This window comes from Chiloscyllium plagiosum, unplaced genomic scaffold (assembly GCF_037043375.1).
Source record: "Chiloscyllium plagiosum isolate Xiang-an unplaced genomic scaffold, Cpla_swu_hap1 HiC_scaffold_14, whole genome shotgun sequence".
In the NCBI taxonomy this organism is placed as follows: Eukaryota; Metazoa; Chordata; class Chondrichthyes; order Orectolobiformes; family Hemiscylliidae; genus Chiloscyllium; species Chiloscyllium plagiosum.
In genome coordinates this window covers 77,321,343-77,334,838 of record NW_028270152.1, presented here as the reverse complement: position 1 = coordinate 77,334,838, position 13,496 = coordinate 77,321,343, and positions in this window count along the sequence as shown.

Genomic DNA, 13,496 nt, shown 5'->3' with positions numbered 1-13,496 from the left:
TAACCCCTCGAGTGAACCTGCCTTCCCCCCACACTCTCAGACAGTACATTCCAGACCCTAACCCCTCGAGTGAACCTGCCTCCCCCCACACTCTCAGACAGGACATTCCAGACCCTAACCCCTCGGGTGAACCTGCCTCCCCCCACACTCTCAGACAGTACATTCCAGACCCTAACCCCTCGAGTGAACCTGCCTCCCCCCACACTCTCAGACAGTACACCCGAGACCCTAACCCCTTGAGTGAACCTGTCTCCCCCCACACTCTCAGACAGTACACCCGAGACCCTAACCCCTTGAGTGAACCTGTCTCCCCCCACACTCTCAGACAGTACACCCGAGACCCTAACCCCTTGAGTGAACCTGTCTCCCCCCACACTCTCAGACAGTACACCCGAGACCCTAACCCCTTGAGTGAACCTGCCTCCCCCCACACTCTCAGATAGTACATTCCAGACCCTAACCCCTCGGGTGAACCTGCCTCCCCCCACACTCTCAGATAGTACATTCCAGACCCTGACCCCTCGAGTGAACCTGCCTCCCCCACACTCTCAGACAGTACATTCCAGACCCTGACCCCTCGAGTGAACCTGTCTCCCCCCACACTCTCAGACAGTACACCCGAGACCCTAACCCCTTGAGTGAACCTGCCTCCCCCCACACTCTCAGACAGTACATTCCTGACCCTGACCCCTTGAGTGAACAGCCTCCCCCCAGACTCTCAGACAGTACATTCCAGACCCTGACCCCTCGAGTGAACCTGCCTCCCCCAGACTCTCAGACAGTACATTCCAGACCCTAACCCCTCGAGTGAACCTGCCTCCCTCACACTCTCAGACAGTACATTCCAGACCCTAACCCCTCGAGTGAACCTGCCTCCCTCACACTCTCAGACAGTACATCCCAGACCCTGACCCCTCGGGTGAACCTGCCTCCCCCCACACTCTCAGACAGTACATTCCAGACCCTAACCCCTCGAGTGAACCTGCCTCCCCCCACACTCTCAGACAGTACATTCCAGACCCTGACCCCTCGGGTGAACCTGCCTCCCCCCACACTCTCAGACAGTACATTCCAGACCCTGACCCCTCGGGTGAACCTGCCTCCCCCCACACTCTCAGACAGTACATTCCAGACCCTAACCCCTCGAGTGAACAGCCTCCCCCACACTCTCAGTCCAAAGATGTGCAGGGTCAGGTGAATTGGCCATGCTAAATTGCCCGTAGTGTTAGGTGAAGGGGTAAGTGTAGGGTATGGGTGGGTTGCGCTTCGGTGGGTCGGTGTGGACTTGTTGGGCCGAAGGGCCTGTTTCCACACTGTAGGTAATCTAATCTAATCTCTCAGACAGTACATCCCAGACCCTAACCCCTCGAGTGAACCGGCCTCCCCCACACTCTCAGACAGTACATTCCAGACCCTAACCCCTCGAGTGAACCTGCCTCCCCCACACTCTCAGACAGTACATCCCAAATCCTGACCCCTTGGGTGAACCTGCCTCCCCCCACATTCTCAGACAGTACATTCCAGACCCTAACCTCTCAAGTGAACCTGCCTCCCCCCACACTCTCAGACAGTACATTCCAGACCCTAACCCCTCGAGTGAACCTGCCTCCCCCACACTCTCAGACAGTACATTCCAGACCCTGACCCCTCGGGTGAACCTGCCTCCCCCACACTCTCAGACAGTACATTCCAGACCCTAACATTTCCACATTACATTTCACTGAGTGAAAAGAATTTCCCTTGTGTCTCCATTGCTTCTTTTCCCAATCCCCTTTAACCTGCACCCTCTGGTTATTGATCCTACCCCCAATGATAACCTCTCTCAACCTGGATTCATCATGATTCCAAATATCTTTGTCAAATCACCCCTCAACCACCTCTATCTCCAAGCAAAACAGTCCTAAATTCTCCAATCCATCCACATAACTGACATACCTTAGAAGCATGTAAGTTAGCTCACTGAGCTGGAAGCTTTGTTTTCAGATGTTTCGTCACCATACTAGGTAACATCATCAGTGAGAATCTCTGGTGGTATATCCCGCCTCTTTGTTTATAGGCCTTGGTTTCTTAAGGTGGATGATATCATTTTCAGTTATATTTTTCAAGTGAAGTTAGAGAGGATCTAAGTCGATGTGTTTATTGATGGAGTTCTGGTTAGAATGCCATGCCTCTAAGAATTCTTGTGTGTGTCTTTGTTTCGCCTGTCCTAGGATGTGTGTGTAGTCCCAGTCAAACTGGTGTCCTTCTTTAGATTAGATTACTTACAGTGTGGAAACAGGCCCTTTGGCCCAACAAGTCCACACCGACCCTCCGAAGAGCAACCCATCCACACCTATTCCCCTACATTTACCCCTTCACCTAACACTATGGGCAATTTAGCATGGCCAATTCACCTAACCTGCACATTTTTGGACTGTGGGAGGAAACCCACGCAGACATGGGGAGAACGTGCAAACTCCACACAGACAGTTGCCTGAGGCGGGAATTGAACCCGGATTTCTGGCGCTGTTAAGCAGCGGTGCTAACCACCGTGCCGCCCATATGGTTACACCTAATGTTAGAATTCTTTACCTAGCAAGTTGTGTCTTACCATATTTACTAGACACCTGTTTGTCTGTATGTATGGAAACTAGTGAGAATGGGTCATATCTTTTGGTGGCCAGTTGGTGTTCATGTATCCTGGTGGCAAGTTACCTGCTAGTTTGTCCGATGTAGTGTTTTTTTACAGCTCTTGCACTCTATCCTGTGGAGAAAGTGAGGTCTGCAGATGCTGGAGATCAGAGATGGAAATGTGTTGCTGGAAAAGCGCAGCAGGTCAGGCAGCATCCAGGGAACAGGAGAATCGATGTTTCGGGCATTAGCCCTTCTTCAGGAATGAGGAAAGTTGGTCCAGCAGGCTAAGATAAAAGATAGGGAGGAGGGACTTGGGGGAGGGGCGTCGGAAATGTGATAGGTGGAAAGAGGTCAAGGTTAGGGTGATAGGTCAGACTGGGGTGGGGGCGGAGAGGTCGGGAAGAAGATTGCAGGTTAGGAAGGCGGTGCTGAATTTGATGGATTTGACTGAGACAGGCTGGGGGGAGGGGAAATGAGGAAACTGGTGAAATCCGAGTTCATCCCTTGTGGTTGGAGGGTTCCTAGCCGGAAGATGAGGCGTTCTTCCTCCAACCATCGTTTCGCTGTGGTCTGACGATGGAGGAGTCCAAAGACCTGCATATCCTTGGTGGAGTGGGAGGGGGAATTGAAATGTTGAGCTACAGGGTGGTTGGGTTGGTTGGTCCGGGTGTCCCAGAGGTGTTCCCTGAAACGCTCCGCAAGCAGGCGGCCCGTCTCCCCAATATAGAGGAGGCCACATCGGGTGCAAAGGATGCAATAGATGATATGTGTGGAGGTACAGGTGAATCAGTGGCGGATATGGAAGTTTCCTTTGGGGCCTTGGAGGGAGGTGAGGGGGGAGGTGTGGGCGCAAGTCTTGCACCTCCTGCGGTTGCAGGGGAAGGTGCCGGGAGTGGAGGTTGGGTTGGTGGGGGGTGTGGATCTGACGAGGGAGTCACGGAGGGAGTGGTCTTTACGGAATGCTGATAGGGGAGGGGAGGGAAATATATCCTTGGTGGTGGGGTCCGTTTGGAGGTGGCGGAAATGGCGGCGGATGATGCGCTGTACATGGAGGTTAGTGGGGTGGTAGGTGAGGACCAGTGGGGTTCTGTCCTGGTGGCGGTTGGAGGGGCGGGGTTCAAGGGCGGAGGATCGGGAAGTGGAAGAGATGCGGTGGAGGGCATCGTCGACCACGTCGGGGGGGAAATTGCGGTCCTTGAAGAAGGAGGCCATCTGGGATGTGCATTTTTGGAACTGGTCCTCCTGGGAGCAGATGCGGCGGAGTCGAAGGAATTGGGAGAATGGGATGGCGTTTTTACAGGGGGCAGGATGGGAGGAGGTACAGGGGGCTCCTCCCATCCTGCCCCCTGTAAAAACGCCATCCCATTCTCCCAATTCCTTCGACTCCGCCGCATCTGCTCCCAGGAGGACCAGTTCCAAAAACGCACATCCCAGATGGCCTCCTTCTTCAAGGACCGCAATTTCCCCCCCGACGTGGTCGACGATGCCCTTCACCGCATCTCTTCCACTTCCCGATCCTCCGCCCTTGAACCCCGCCCCTCCAACCGCCACCAGGACAGAACCCCACTGGTCCTCACCTACCACCCCACTAACCTCCATGTACAGCGCATCATCCGCCGCCATTTCCGCCACCTCCAAACGGACCCCACCACCAAGGATATATTTCCCTCCCCTCCCCTATCAGCATTCCGTAAAGACCACTCCCTCCATGACTCCCTCGTCAGATCCACACCCCCCACCAACCCAACCTCCACTCCCGGCACCTTCCCCTGCAACCGCAGGAGGTGCAAGACTTGCGCCCACACCTCCCCCCTCACTTCCCTCCAAGGCCCCAAAGGAGACTTCCATATCCGCCACAGATTCACCTGTACCTCCACACATATCATCTATTGCATCCTTTGCACCTGATGTGGCCTCCTCTATATTGGGGAGACGGGCCGCCTGCTTGCGGAGCGTTTCAGGGAACACCTCTGGGACACCCGGACCAACCAACCCAACCACCCTGTAGCTCAACATTTCAATTCCCCCTCCCACTCCACCAAGGATATGCAGGTCTTTGGACTCCTCCATCGTCAGACCACAGCGAAACGACGGTTGAAGGAAGAACGCCTCATCTTCCGGCTAGGAACCCTCCAACCACAAGGGATGAACTCGGATTTCACCAGTTTCCTCATTCTATCCTGTAAGTGACGTTAGATTTGCTGGTGGTATCTAATGGATCCTTTAGGTTCATTAGTCACTGTTTAAGTGCGTTGGTAGGTTTGTGGCTACCATGATGCCAAGGGGTCTGAGTAGTTTGGAAGTCATTTCTGAGAAGTCTTTGATGTAGGGTAATGTGGCTATAGTTTTTGGTTGCGTTGTGTCTGGGTGTTTGTTTCTGAGGAATCGGTGGATTTTGCATATTGGGTACCTGTTTTTTCTTGAAAACATTGTATAGATATTTTTCTTCTGCTGTTTGTAGCTCTTGGGTGCTGCAGTGTAATGTGACTCATTGAAATAATGTCTTGATGCAGCTCTGTTTGTGGGTGTTGGGATGATTGCTTCTGAAGTTAAGTATTTGGTCTGTGTTTGTTGCTTTTCTGGAGACGCTGGTTCAGAAAAATCGCTGACATCCCTTATCCCTGGAATAATTCTGCACCCTCGCCCTCTCTACTGCCTTTCACATGACTGGTAAAGTATGAGACTCAGAACTGGTTGCAATACTGAAGCTGAAGTCACACCAGTTAAAGCAAGACTAGTTTACCATCACTACTTGTCTCATGTACTCTGTGTCCCCTGTTTGTAAAGCCTAGAATTCTCTGTGTTGTATTAACTGAGCTGTCAACCTGTCCTGCAACTTTCACCTCATTACTTCACAATACCTGTAGGTCCCACTGCACTCCCCCCAACCCCAACCCGCATCCTCTTCTGAGTTATACATTACACTGTCCCTCCATCTCCTTCCTGTCAAATGCACCACCTTACTCTGTTCCAGGTTATGTTTCAGCAGCTGCTTGGTCCACCTCCCTATCTGTGTCCCCCTACACTGTCCCCACAGCCTCACAATCATTTCCAAGTTTTGTATCTTTCCCAGTTTTCAGGATTGTGTCCCACACATAATTGTAAATCCATTTCAGGAACAGCCCTAACACTGCACCTACTGGATAATGGGGATGCTCTCTCTAATGAGAGAGATGAAGTGACGTTGGTTTCACCTGAGGGCCACCACCCCTCAGGCAAGGGGAGAGTTTGAGAAGAAGAGTCCTTCATGATTTAGGGCGGCATGGTGGCACAGGGACCCAGGTTCGATTCCCGCCTCGGGCGATTGTGCGGAGTTTGCACTTTCTCCCCGTGTCTGTGTGGGTTTCCTCCAGGTGCTCCGGTTTCCAACTGGCCTTGTTAAATTGCCCATAGTATTAGGTGCACTAGTTAGGGGTAAAGATAGGATGGGGAATGGGTCTGGGTGGGTTCCTCTTCAGAGGGTTGGTGTGGACTTGTTGGGCCGAAGGCCTGTTGCCATACTGTCGGGAATCTAATCAGCTCAGCTTCTGTGGGAATTGAACCCGCGCTGTTGGCATCGCAGTGCGTCACAAACCAACCGTCCAGCCAACTGAACTAACTGAACTCCCACTCCACTATGAACCATTTCCCAACTTGAAATGAAACAGCTGTAACTCAGATCCTGTGCGGAGAGTATCAGGTCAATCAGATCCAACAATCAACAACTGATCCGCAAATAGATCCAGTGTGCCAGGGGTCAGTGACACATCCAAATGACAGTGAGTGGGTCAAGAGGTGAGCAACTGATCCAAAAGGTATGGGATTGTCAACAGATTCACGACATGTCAGGGTGGCACAGTGCCCGGGTTCGATTCTACCCTCGGGCAACTGTCTGTGTGGAGTTTGCACATTCTCCCCGTGTCTGTGTGGGGGTTTCCCCTGGGTGCTCTGGCTTCTCCCCACAGTGCAAAGGTGTGTAGGCCTAGATGAATTGGCCATGATAGATTGCCTACAATGTCCAGGGATGTGCAGGCGAGGTGGAGAATGGAAAATGCAGGCTGATAGGCTACAGAACTGGGTCTGAATGGGACGCTTTACGGAGGGTCTGCATGGAATCAGTGGGCTGAATGGCCCGTAAGGATTCGACGACATGAGGGATCAACAATCAATCCATTGGGTTCAGGGATCATCAGCACTGATCAGGAACCGCTCTGCTTTCTCCACCAGCTTTCTAAGGGTAACATGATCAGTGTGCATTTCTGAATGGCGTGGTTGAATAGAAAATAATCTGAATCGTTCAATTATTCATGATAACCCTGGCCTGAGTAGGAACTGAACTCTTTCAAACATTAATGGGATACATGAGTTCCCTTTAATGCTGACAACAGATATACCAGTGTTATAAATCTTTCAAAATGGCAAGACATCTGCATCCATCACTAAAGAGAAATCTGATTGATTGTAACGGATGGCGGTCAGATCTTGCAGTGAATGGGAGACACTTGTTGTCTGGAATAAGACAAGATTCTGAAATCCTTGGATATTACAACTCAGGACAGGCTCAAAGCTTCTGATGTCTGGATGGAAACACGAAGCAGTTGCAACATAGCAGCATTAAAGTCAATGAGGTGTTTGTCCTGTATTCAAGCAAGGAGAGGACTTCATAGACAAGCGTGACCTTAACCCAGACATGAAAGGAACCAGATTGTCCAGAAGAATTAAACTCCAAACTACAACCTGGAGTTAGGTTCTTTTGGATAGCGTGACAGATTTGCTGAAATACTGTACATGCATATTAACGTTCAAAACTTTTTTTTTTACATTTAATATCAGAGAAGTATACATTTCAAGACATTAACACTGGGATGAATGTTTCGGGTGCCTGCTGGGAGTTACTGAGTGGAGGAGTTCCTGGGACATAGGGGCAGGGTATCAATGATCTCCAAAAAAAACATCCAACATGATTTCCCACCCCTCAATTGGTGACCCTCCCTATTACAGCGTGTGTCCTCAAAGATGTCTCTATACTCCACCTCCTCCTCCCTCCACCTCCTCCTCCTCCCCATCCACTTCCTCCTCCACTTCCTCCACCCTCCTCCACTTCCTCCACCCTCCTCCCCATCACCTCCTCCTTCCTCCACCTTTTTTCCTCCCTCCAGTCCTTTCACCTCCTCCGACTCCTCCTCACTCCTCCATCTCCACTCCTCACTCTATTCCTCCCTCCTCTTCTCCTCCATCCATCCATCCACTTCCTCCACCCTCCTCCCCATCCCCTCCTCCTTCCTCCACCCTCTCCTCTTCCATCCACCGCTTATCCTCCCTCCTCCAGCTCCTCCCTCCACTCCTTTCTACTCCTCCAATTCCTCTTCGCTCCTCCATCTCCACTCCTCACTCCATTCCTCCTTCCTCTTCCCCTCCACCTTCTCCCCCTCCACCAACTCCTTCCACCTTTCCTCTTCCTCCATCCTCACTCCTCCTCCGCTTCCTCCACTCTCCTCCCCATCACCTCCTCCTACCTCCACACTCTCCTCCTTCCTCTCCCTCTCTTTCTCTTCTCCTCCCTCCTCCACCTCCTCCCTCCAGTCCTTTATTCCTCCTCTACACTCCTCCATCTCCACTCCTCCCTCCTTTTCTCCTTCACCATCTCCACCTCATCCTCTTTCCTCCACCGCTTCAGCCTCCCTCCATCACTTCCTGCTCCACCTCTTCCTCCCACCTTCTCCTCCACCTCCAATTTGAAAGGACCTGTGGCATTTTAGCAAATGTTTGGAAATTTAAATGATAGAACAGTCTCTCCCTATTTGGAGTTTTAAAATTCACTCATGGAAGGTGGGCATTGCTGGCTGGGCCAGCATTTATTGACCATCCCTAGTTACCATTGAGAAGATGGTGTTGAGCTGCCTTCTTGAACTGCTGCAGCCCATGTGCTGCAGATTGACCCATGATGCCCTTAGGATTCCAGGATTTTGACACAGTGACACTGAAGGAGCGGTGATATATTTCCAAATCGGGATGGGGAGTGGCTTGTAGGGAAGTTGCTGTGGGTGGTGTTCCCATGAATCAAACCATTGTCCTTCTAGATGTAAGTGGTCATGGGCTTGGAAGGTGTTGTCTGAGGATCTTTGGTGAATTTTTGCAGTGTATCTTGTAGATGGTACACGCTACTGCTACTGAGCGTCGGTGGTGGAGGGAATGGGTGCATGTGATGCGGTGCCAATCAAGGGGTCTGCTTTGTTTTGGATGGTGTCAAGCTTCTTGAGCATGTTTGGAGGTACAAGTAGTTGTGCTTTGTAGACAATGGACAAGTTTTGGGGAACTAGGGGGTGAGTTACTCGCCACAGTGTTCCTGGCCTCTGACCTGCTCTTGTAGTCATCGCGTTTACGTGGTGAGTCCAGTTGAGTTTCTGGTCAACGGTAACCCTCAGGCTCTTGAAACTGGGAATTTTAGTAATAGTAATTAGGGGGGTGGCACTGTGGCTCAGTGGTTAGCACTGCTGCCTCACAGCACCAGGGTCCCAGGTTCGATTCCAGCCTCAGGCGACTGACTGTGTGGAGTTTGCACGTTCTCCCCGTGTCTGCGTGGGCTTCCTCCGGGTGCTCCGGTTTCCTCCCACAGACCAAAGATGTGCAGGTCAGGTGAATTGGCCACGCTAAATTTCCCATAGTCAAAGGGAAATGGGTCTGGGTGGGTTACTCTTCAGAGGGTCGGTGTGGACTTGTTGGGCCAAAGGGCCTGTTTACACACTGTAGGGAATCTAATCTAATCTAATTCCATTGAACGTCAAGGGTCGATGATTTCATTCTCGCTTTTTGGTTATAGTCATAGCTTGACATTTGTGTAGCACGAATGTTACTTGCCACTTGTCAACCCAAGAGTGGATATTATCCAGATCTTGTTGCATTTGAACATGGACTGTTTCAGTACCTGAGGAGTTGCAAATGGTTCTGAACATTGTACAATCATTGATGAATATCCCCAATTCTGACCTTATCATAGAATCCGTACAGACTGGAAATAGGCCCTTCGGCCCAACAAGTCCACATCGACCCTCTGAAGAGTATCCTACCCAAACCCATTCCCCTGCCCTATTACTCTATATTTACCCCTAACTAACACATCCTTGAACACTATGGGCAATTTAGCACGGCCAATTCACCTATTCTTTGGATTTTGGGAGGAAACCCGTGCAGACACGGGGAGAATGTGCTAACTCCACACAGACAGTCACCCGAGGCTGGAATCGAACCCAGGTCCCAGGCGCTGTGAGGTAGCAGTGCTAACCACTGAGCCACCGTGCCGCCATTATGGAGGGAAGTAGCAGCTGAAGATGGTTGGGCCTAGGATACCAGCCTGAGAGGTCCTGAACTGAAAATGTGTTGCTGGAAAAGCGCAGCAGGTCAGGCAGCACTATCAACACCTCTCTCCAGTTTTGTGAATCAAAAAACTAATTTAGGGCCTCCCTGATCTCTTCAGACCCCAGGCACAAGTTCCCTCCAATAACCCTGAATGGCATTACTCCCTCTCTGATCATTCTCTTGTTCCTCAAGTGTTGAATGTTCCAACCATGACATTATTGGCTCAAACACTTTGCTGTTTCCCTGGAGTTATGCAACAGTGTGCTTTTTAAATCAATCAGCACTCATACGAATACTTTCCGAGTATCGGCATCTCTGGCATTGTTCGTTCTTTAAGAGCTTATTGAGAAAGAGGGAAAGCGGGCAGAGACAGAAGTGGAGGAGAAGTAAGGGGGGAGGTGGAAGAAGGGAAGCAGAGAAATTAGGAAACAGGGAGAGAGAGAGAGCAAATGAGAGTGGAGGGGAGAAAGAGAGAAGAGCAGGAGGAAAGACAGACATGGAGAGTGAGGAGGACAATTGGCTTGTGGAGAGAAAGAGGGACATAAACACTCCAAAGACCCTGGAGGGAGGCACTGACACCAAGGCTGGGCTTTACAGGTGAAGGGGAAACCTGTATAAACGCCATCACCTCCATCAACGTCAGAGAAGCTTCCCCCAATATCACATTCTCAGGATTATGGCAATGTATCCCTACCCTCTGGTAGCAGCAACTGTAATATAATTGAATTTTACATTCGTTACGAGAAAGAGAAGATTGGGTCCAATTAAAAAAAAGACACTTATGAGTACATGAAAGCAGTTCTCGCCAAAGTGCATTGGGAGATTAAGTTAAGGCATAATCAATAGCTATGCAGACAAAAGACATTTAAGGAGATATTTCAGAGTACACAGAATAGACATAATCCAATGAGAAATAAAAAATCTCAAGGGGAGGTCCCACAATTCCCAGTTAACTAAAAGATTTAAAGGTCATATCAAATTTAAAGAAAATACATATAATTGCACAAAAGTTAGTAGCAGGTCAGAAAAAGAAAAGAAAATAAAAATGACTAAAAAGACAAATAAAAAGGAAAAGTTTAGTGTATGAGAGAATGCTTGATAAAAATAGAAAACTGTTCTAAGAGTTTCTATAGATATTTAAAAGCAAGTCAGAAAAAGAAAAAAAAACAAAAATGACTAAAAAGACAAATAAAAAGGAAAAGTTTAGTGTATGAGAGAATGCTTGATAAAAATAGAAAACTGTTCTAAGAGTTTCTATAGATATTTAAAAGCAAGTCATTAACAATTAATTTTTGTTCTTATATCAAGTGAGTCCGGCAAATTAATAATTGGAAAATAAGGAGGTGGCAGATGAATTGGAGAGGTATTTCACATTAAGATTTACCATGGAGGATGTAGTAATGTCCCAGAAATAGCTTTAAATCAGAAACTGGAAGAAAGGCAGGAACTTAAGGCAATTACTGTCACCTCGTACAAATTGTCGGAAAGGTGTGCTGTCAAGTCTTTGAGCCCAAATGGGCTTTATCAAGGATATAAAAAGGATTGGCAAGTAGCTTAGTTGATGAATTAATTTTAATTTTCCAAACTTCCTTAGTTTCATGGAACATACCACCAGATCACAAAATAGCAAATGTAATAAAGAGGAAGAGAGACACAAAACGGGCCATTTAGCTTAATATTTGGATCAGGGAAGATGTTAGAAGCTATTACTGAAGATGTTATTACAGGACACTTGGACAATTTCAAGGTAATTAGGCAGATTCAACATACTTTAGTGAAGGGGAAATCACGTTTAACTGATTTACTTGAGTTTGTTGAGGAGGTGGTATGTAAGGCTACCTAATGGGCATACTGCACTTTGAGTTCTACAAGGCTTTTGATCAGGTGGCACCTCAAGGTCATTTCTGGAAAATAAAAGTCTGTTGTGCAGGGAATCACGTATTGGCATCAATAGGACATTGGTTAGTGAACAAGAAACAGAAAGTCAGCCTGAATTGATCATTTTCTGGTTGGCAAGATGTAATTAATGGCATGTCACAGGATTCCGTCTGATGCAATCTAGCACTTAACTGGATGGTTCTTCAGAAACTGGTACAGATATCAAAAGTTCTTGTTTAATTACATTAGACTAGATTAGATTACAGTGTGGAAACAGGCCCTTCGGCCCAACAAGTCCACACCGACCCGCCGAAGCGAAACCCACCCATAACCTTACATTTACCCCTTACCTAACACTACGGGCAATTTAATATGGCCAATTCACCTGACCCTGCACATCTTTGGACTGTGGGAGGAAACCGGAGCACCTGGAGGAAACCCACGCAGACACGGGGAGAATGTGCAAACTCCATACAGTCAGTCGCCTGAGGCGGGAATTGAACCCGGGTCTCTGGCGCTGTGAGGCAGCAGTGCTAACCACTGTGCCACCGTGCCGCCCACAAATATTGAGATTTTCCTACTATCTGACATGTTTGACTTGTTTTACAGAACTGCACTATGTTATTATGAAGTCTTGGCCATGTAAGATACTTGTTATTGATAATTGGATTTTCCATATTTCTAAATGCCCTGCCACAGGAATTTATGCTACTCACAGTCTCTAGTTACAATGATTTGATGAACAACTGGGTGACAGTGGTTAGCACTGCTGCCATGTAGCTCCTGAGATCCACGTTTGTTTCCACCCTCAGGCAACTGTGTGGAGTTTTCATATTCTCCCCCATGTCTCTGGGTACTCCGGTTTCTTCCCACAGTCCAAAGATGTGCAGGTTAGGTGGAAAAAGTCAGGAGGAATGCAGGGTAATAGGGATGGGGTGGATCTGGGTGGAATACTGAATGGAGGGTTGATGGGACTCGATGCCACACTGTAGAGATTCGACAATTATGAAATATTTCTGTCCATTGGCGAATGAGGGCTAAATAATTCACAACTTATTTCTGCATTTGACCTCTCTCTGTGTGCTGGACAATCTCCTGTTACCAAAGGCAGTCCCTCTGCTTCAAGGTTAAAAATCACACAACACCGGGCTATAGTCCAACAGGTTTAATTGGAAGCACTGGCTTTCGGAGCGACGCTCCTTCATCAGGTGGTTGTGGAGGACACAATTGTAAGGCACAGAATTTCGTGACCTGCAACACATTATCAATGAGGATGAGCACCTCACCAAGACCTTCCCCACACCTCCACTGCTTGCCTTTAAACAATCACCAAACCTCAAATGGATCATTGTTCGTAGCAAGCTGCCTGGCTTTCAGGACAACTCCATACAACCCTGTCACGGTAGGCGCTGCAAGACGTGTCAGAGTGTGGACACGGATACCACCATTACGTGTGGGGACATCTCCCATCATGTATGTGGCAGGTACTCATGTGACTCAGCCAAAGTTGTCTATCTTATACATTGTAGGCAAGGATGCCCTGGGGCATGGTACATTGGGGAAACCGAGCAAAGGCTATGACAACGGATGAATGGGCACCGCACAACAATCAACAGCCAGGAGTGGGGTGGGGGGGTTGTGACAGAGAGTGTATATGTGTGCGCGTGAGT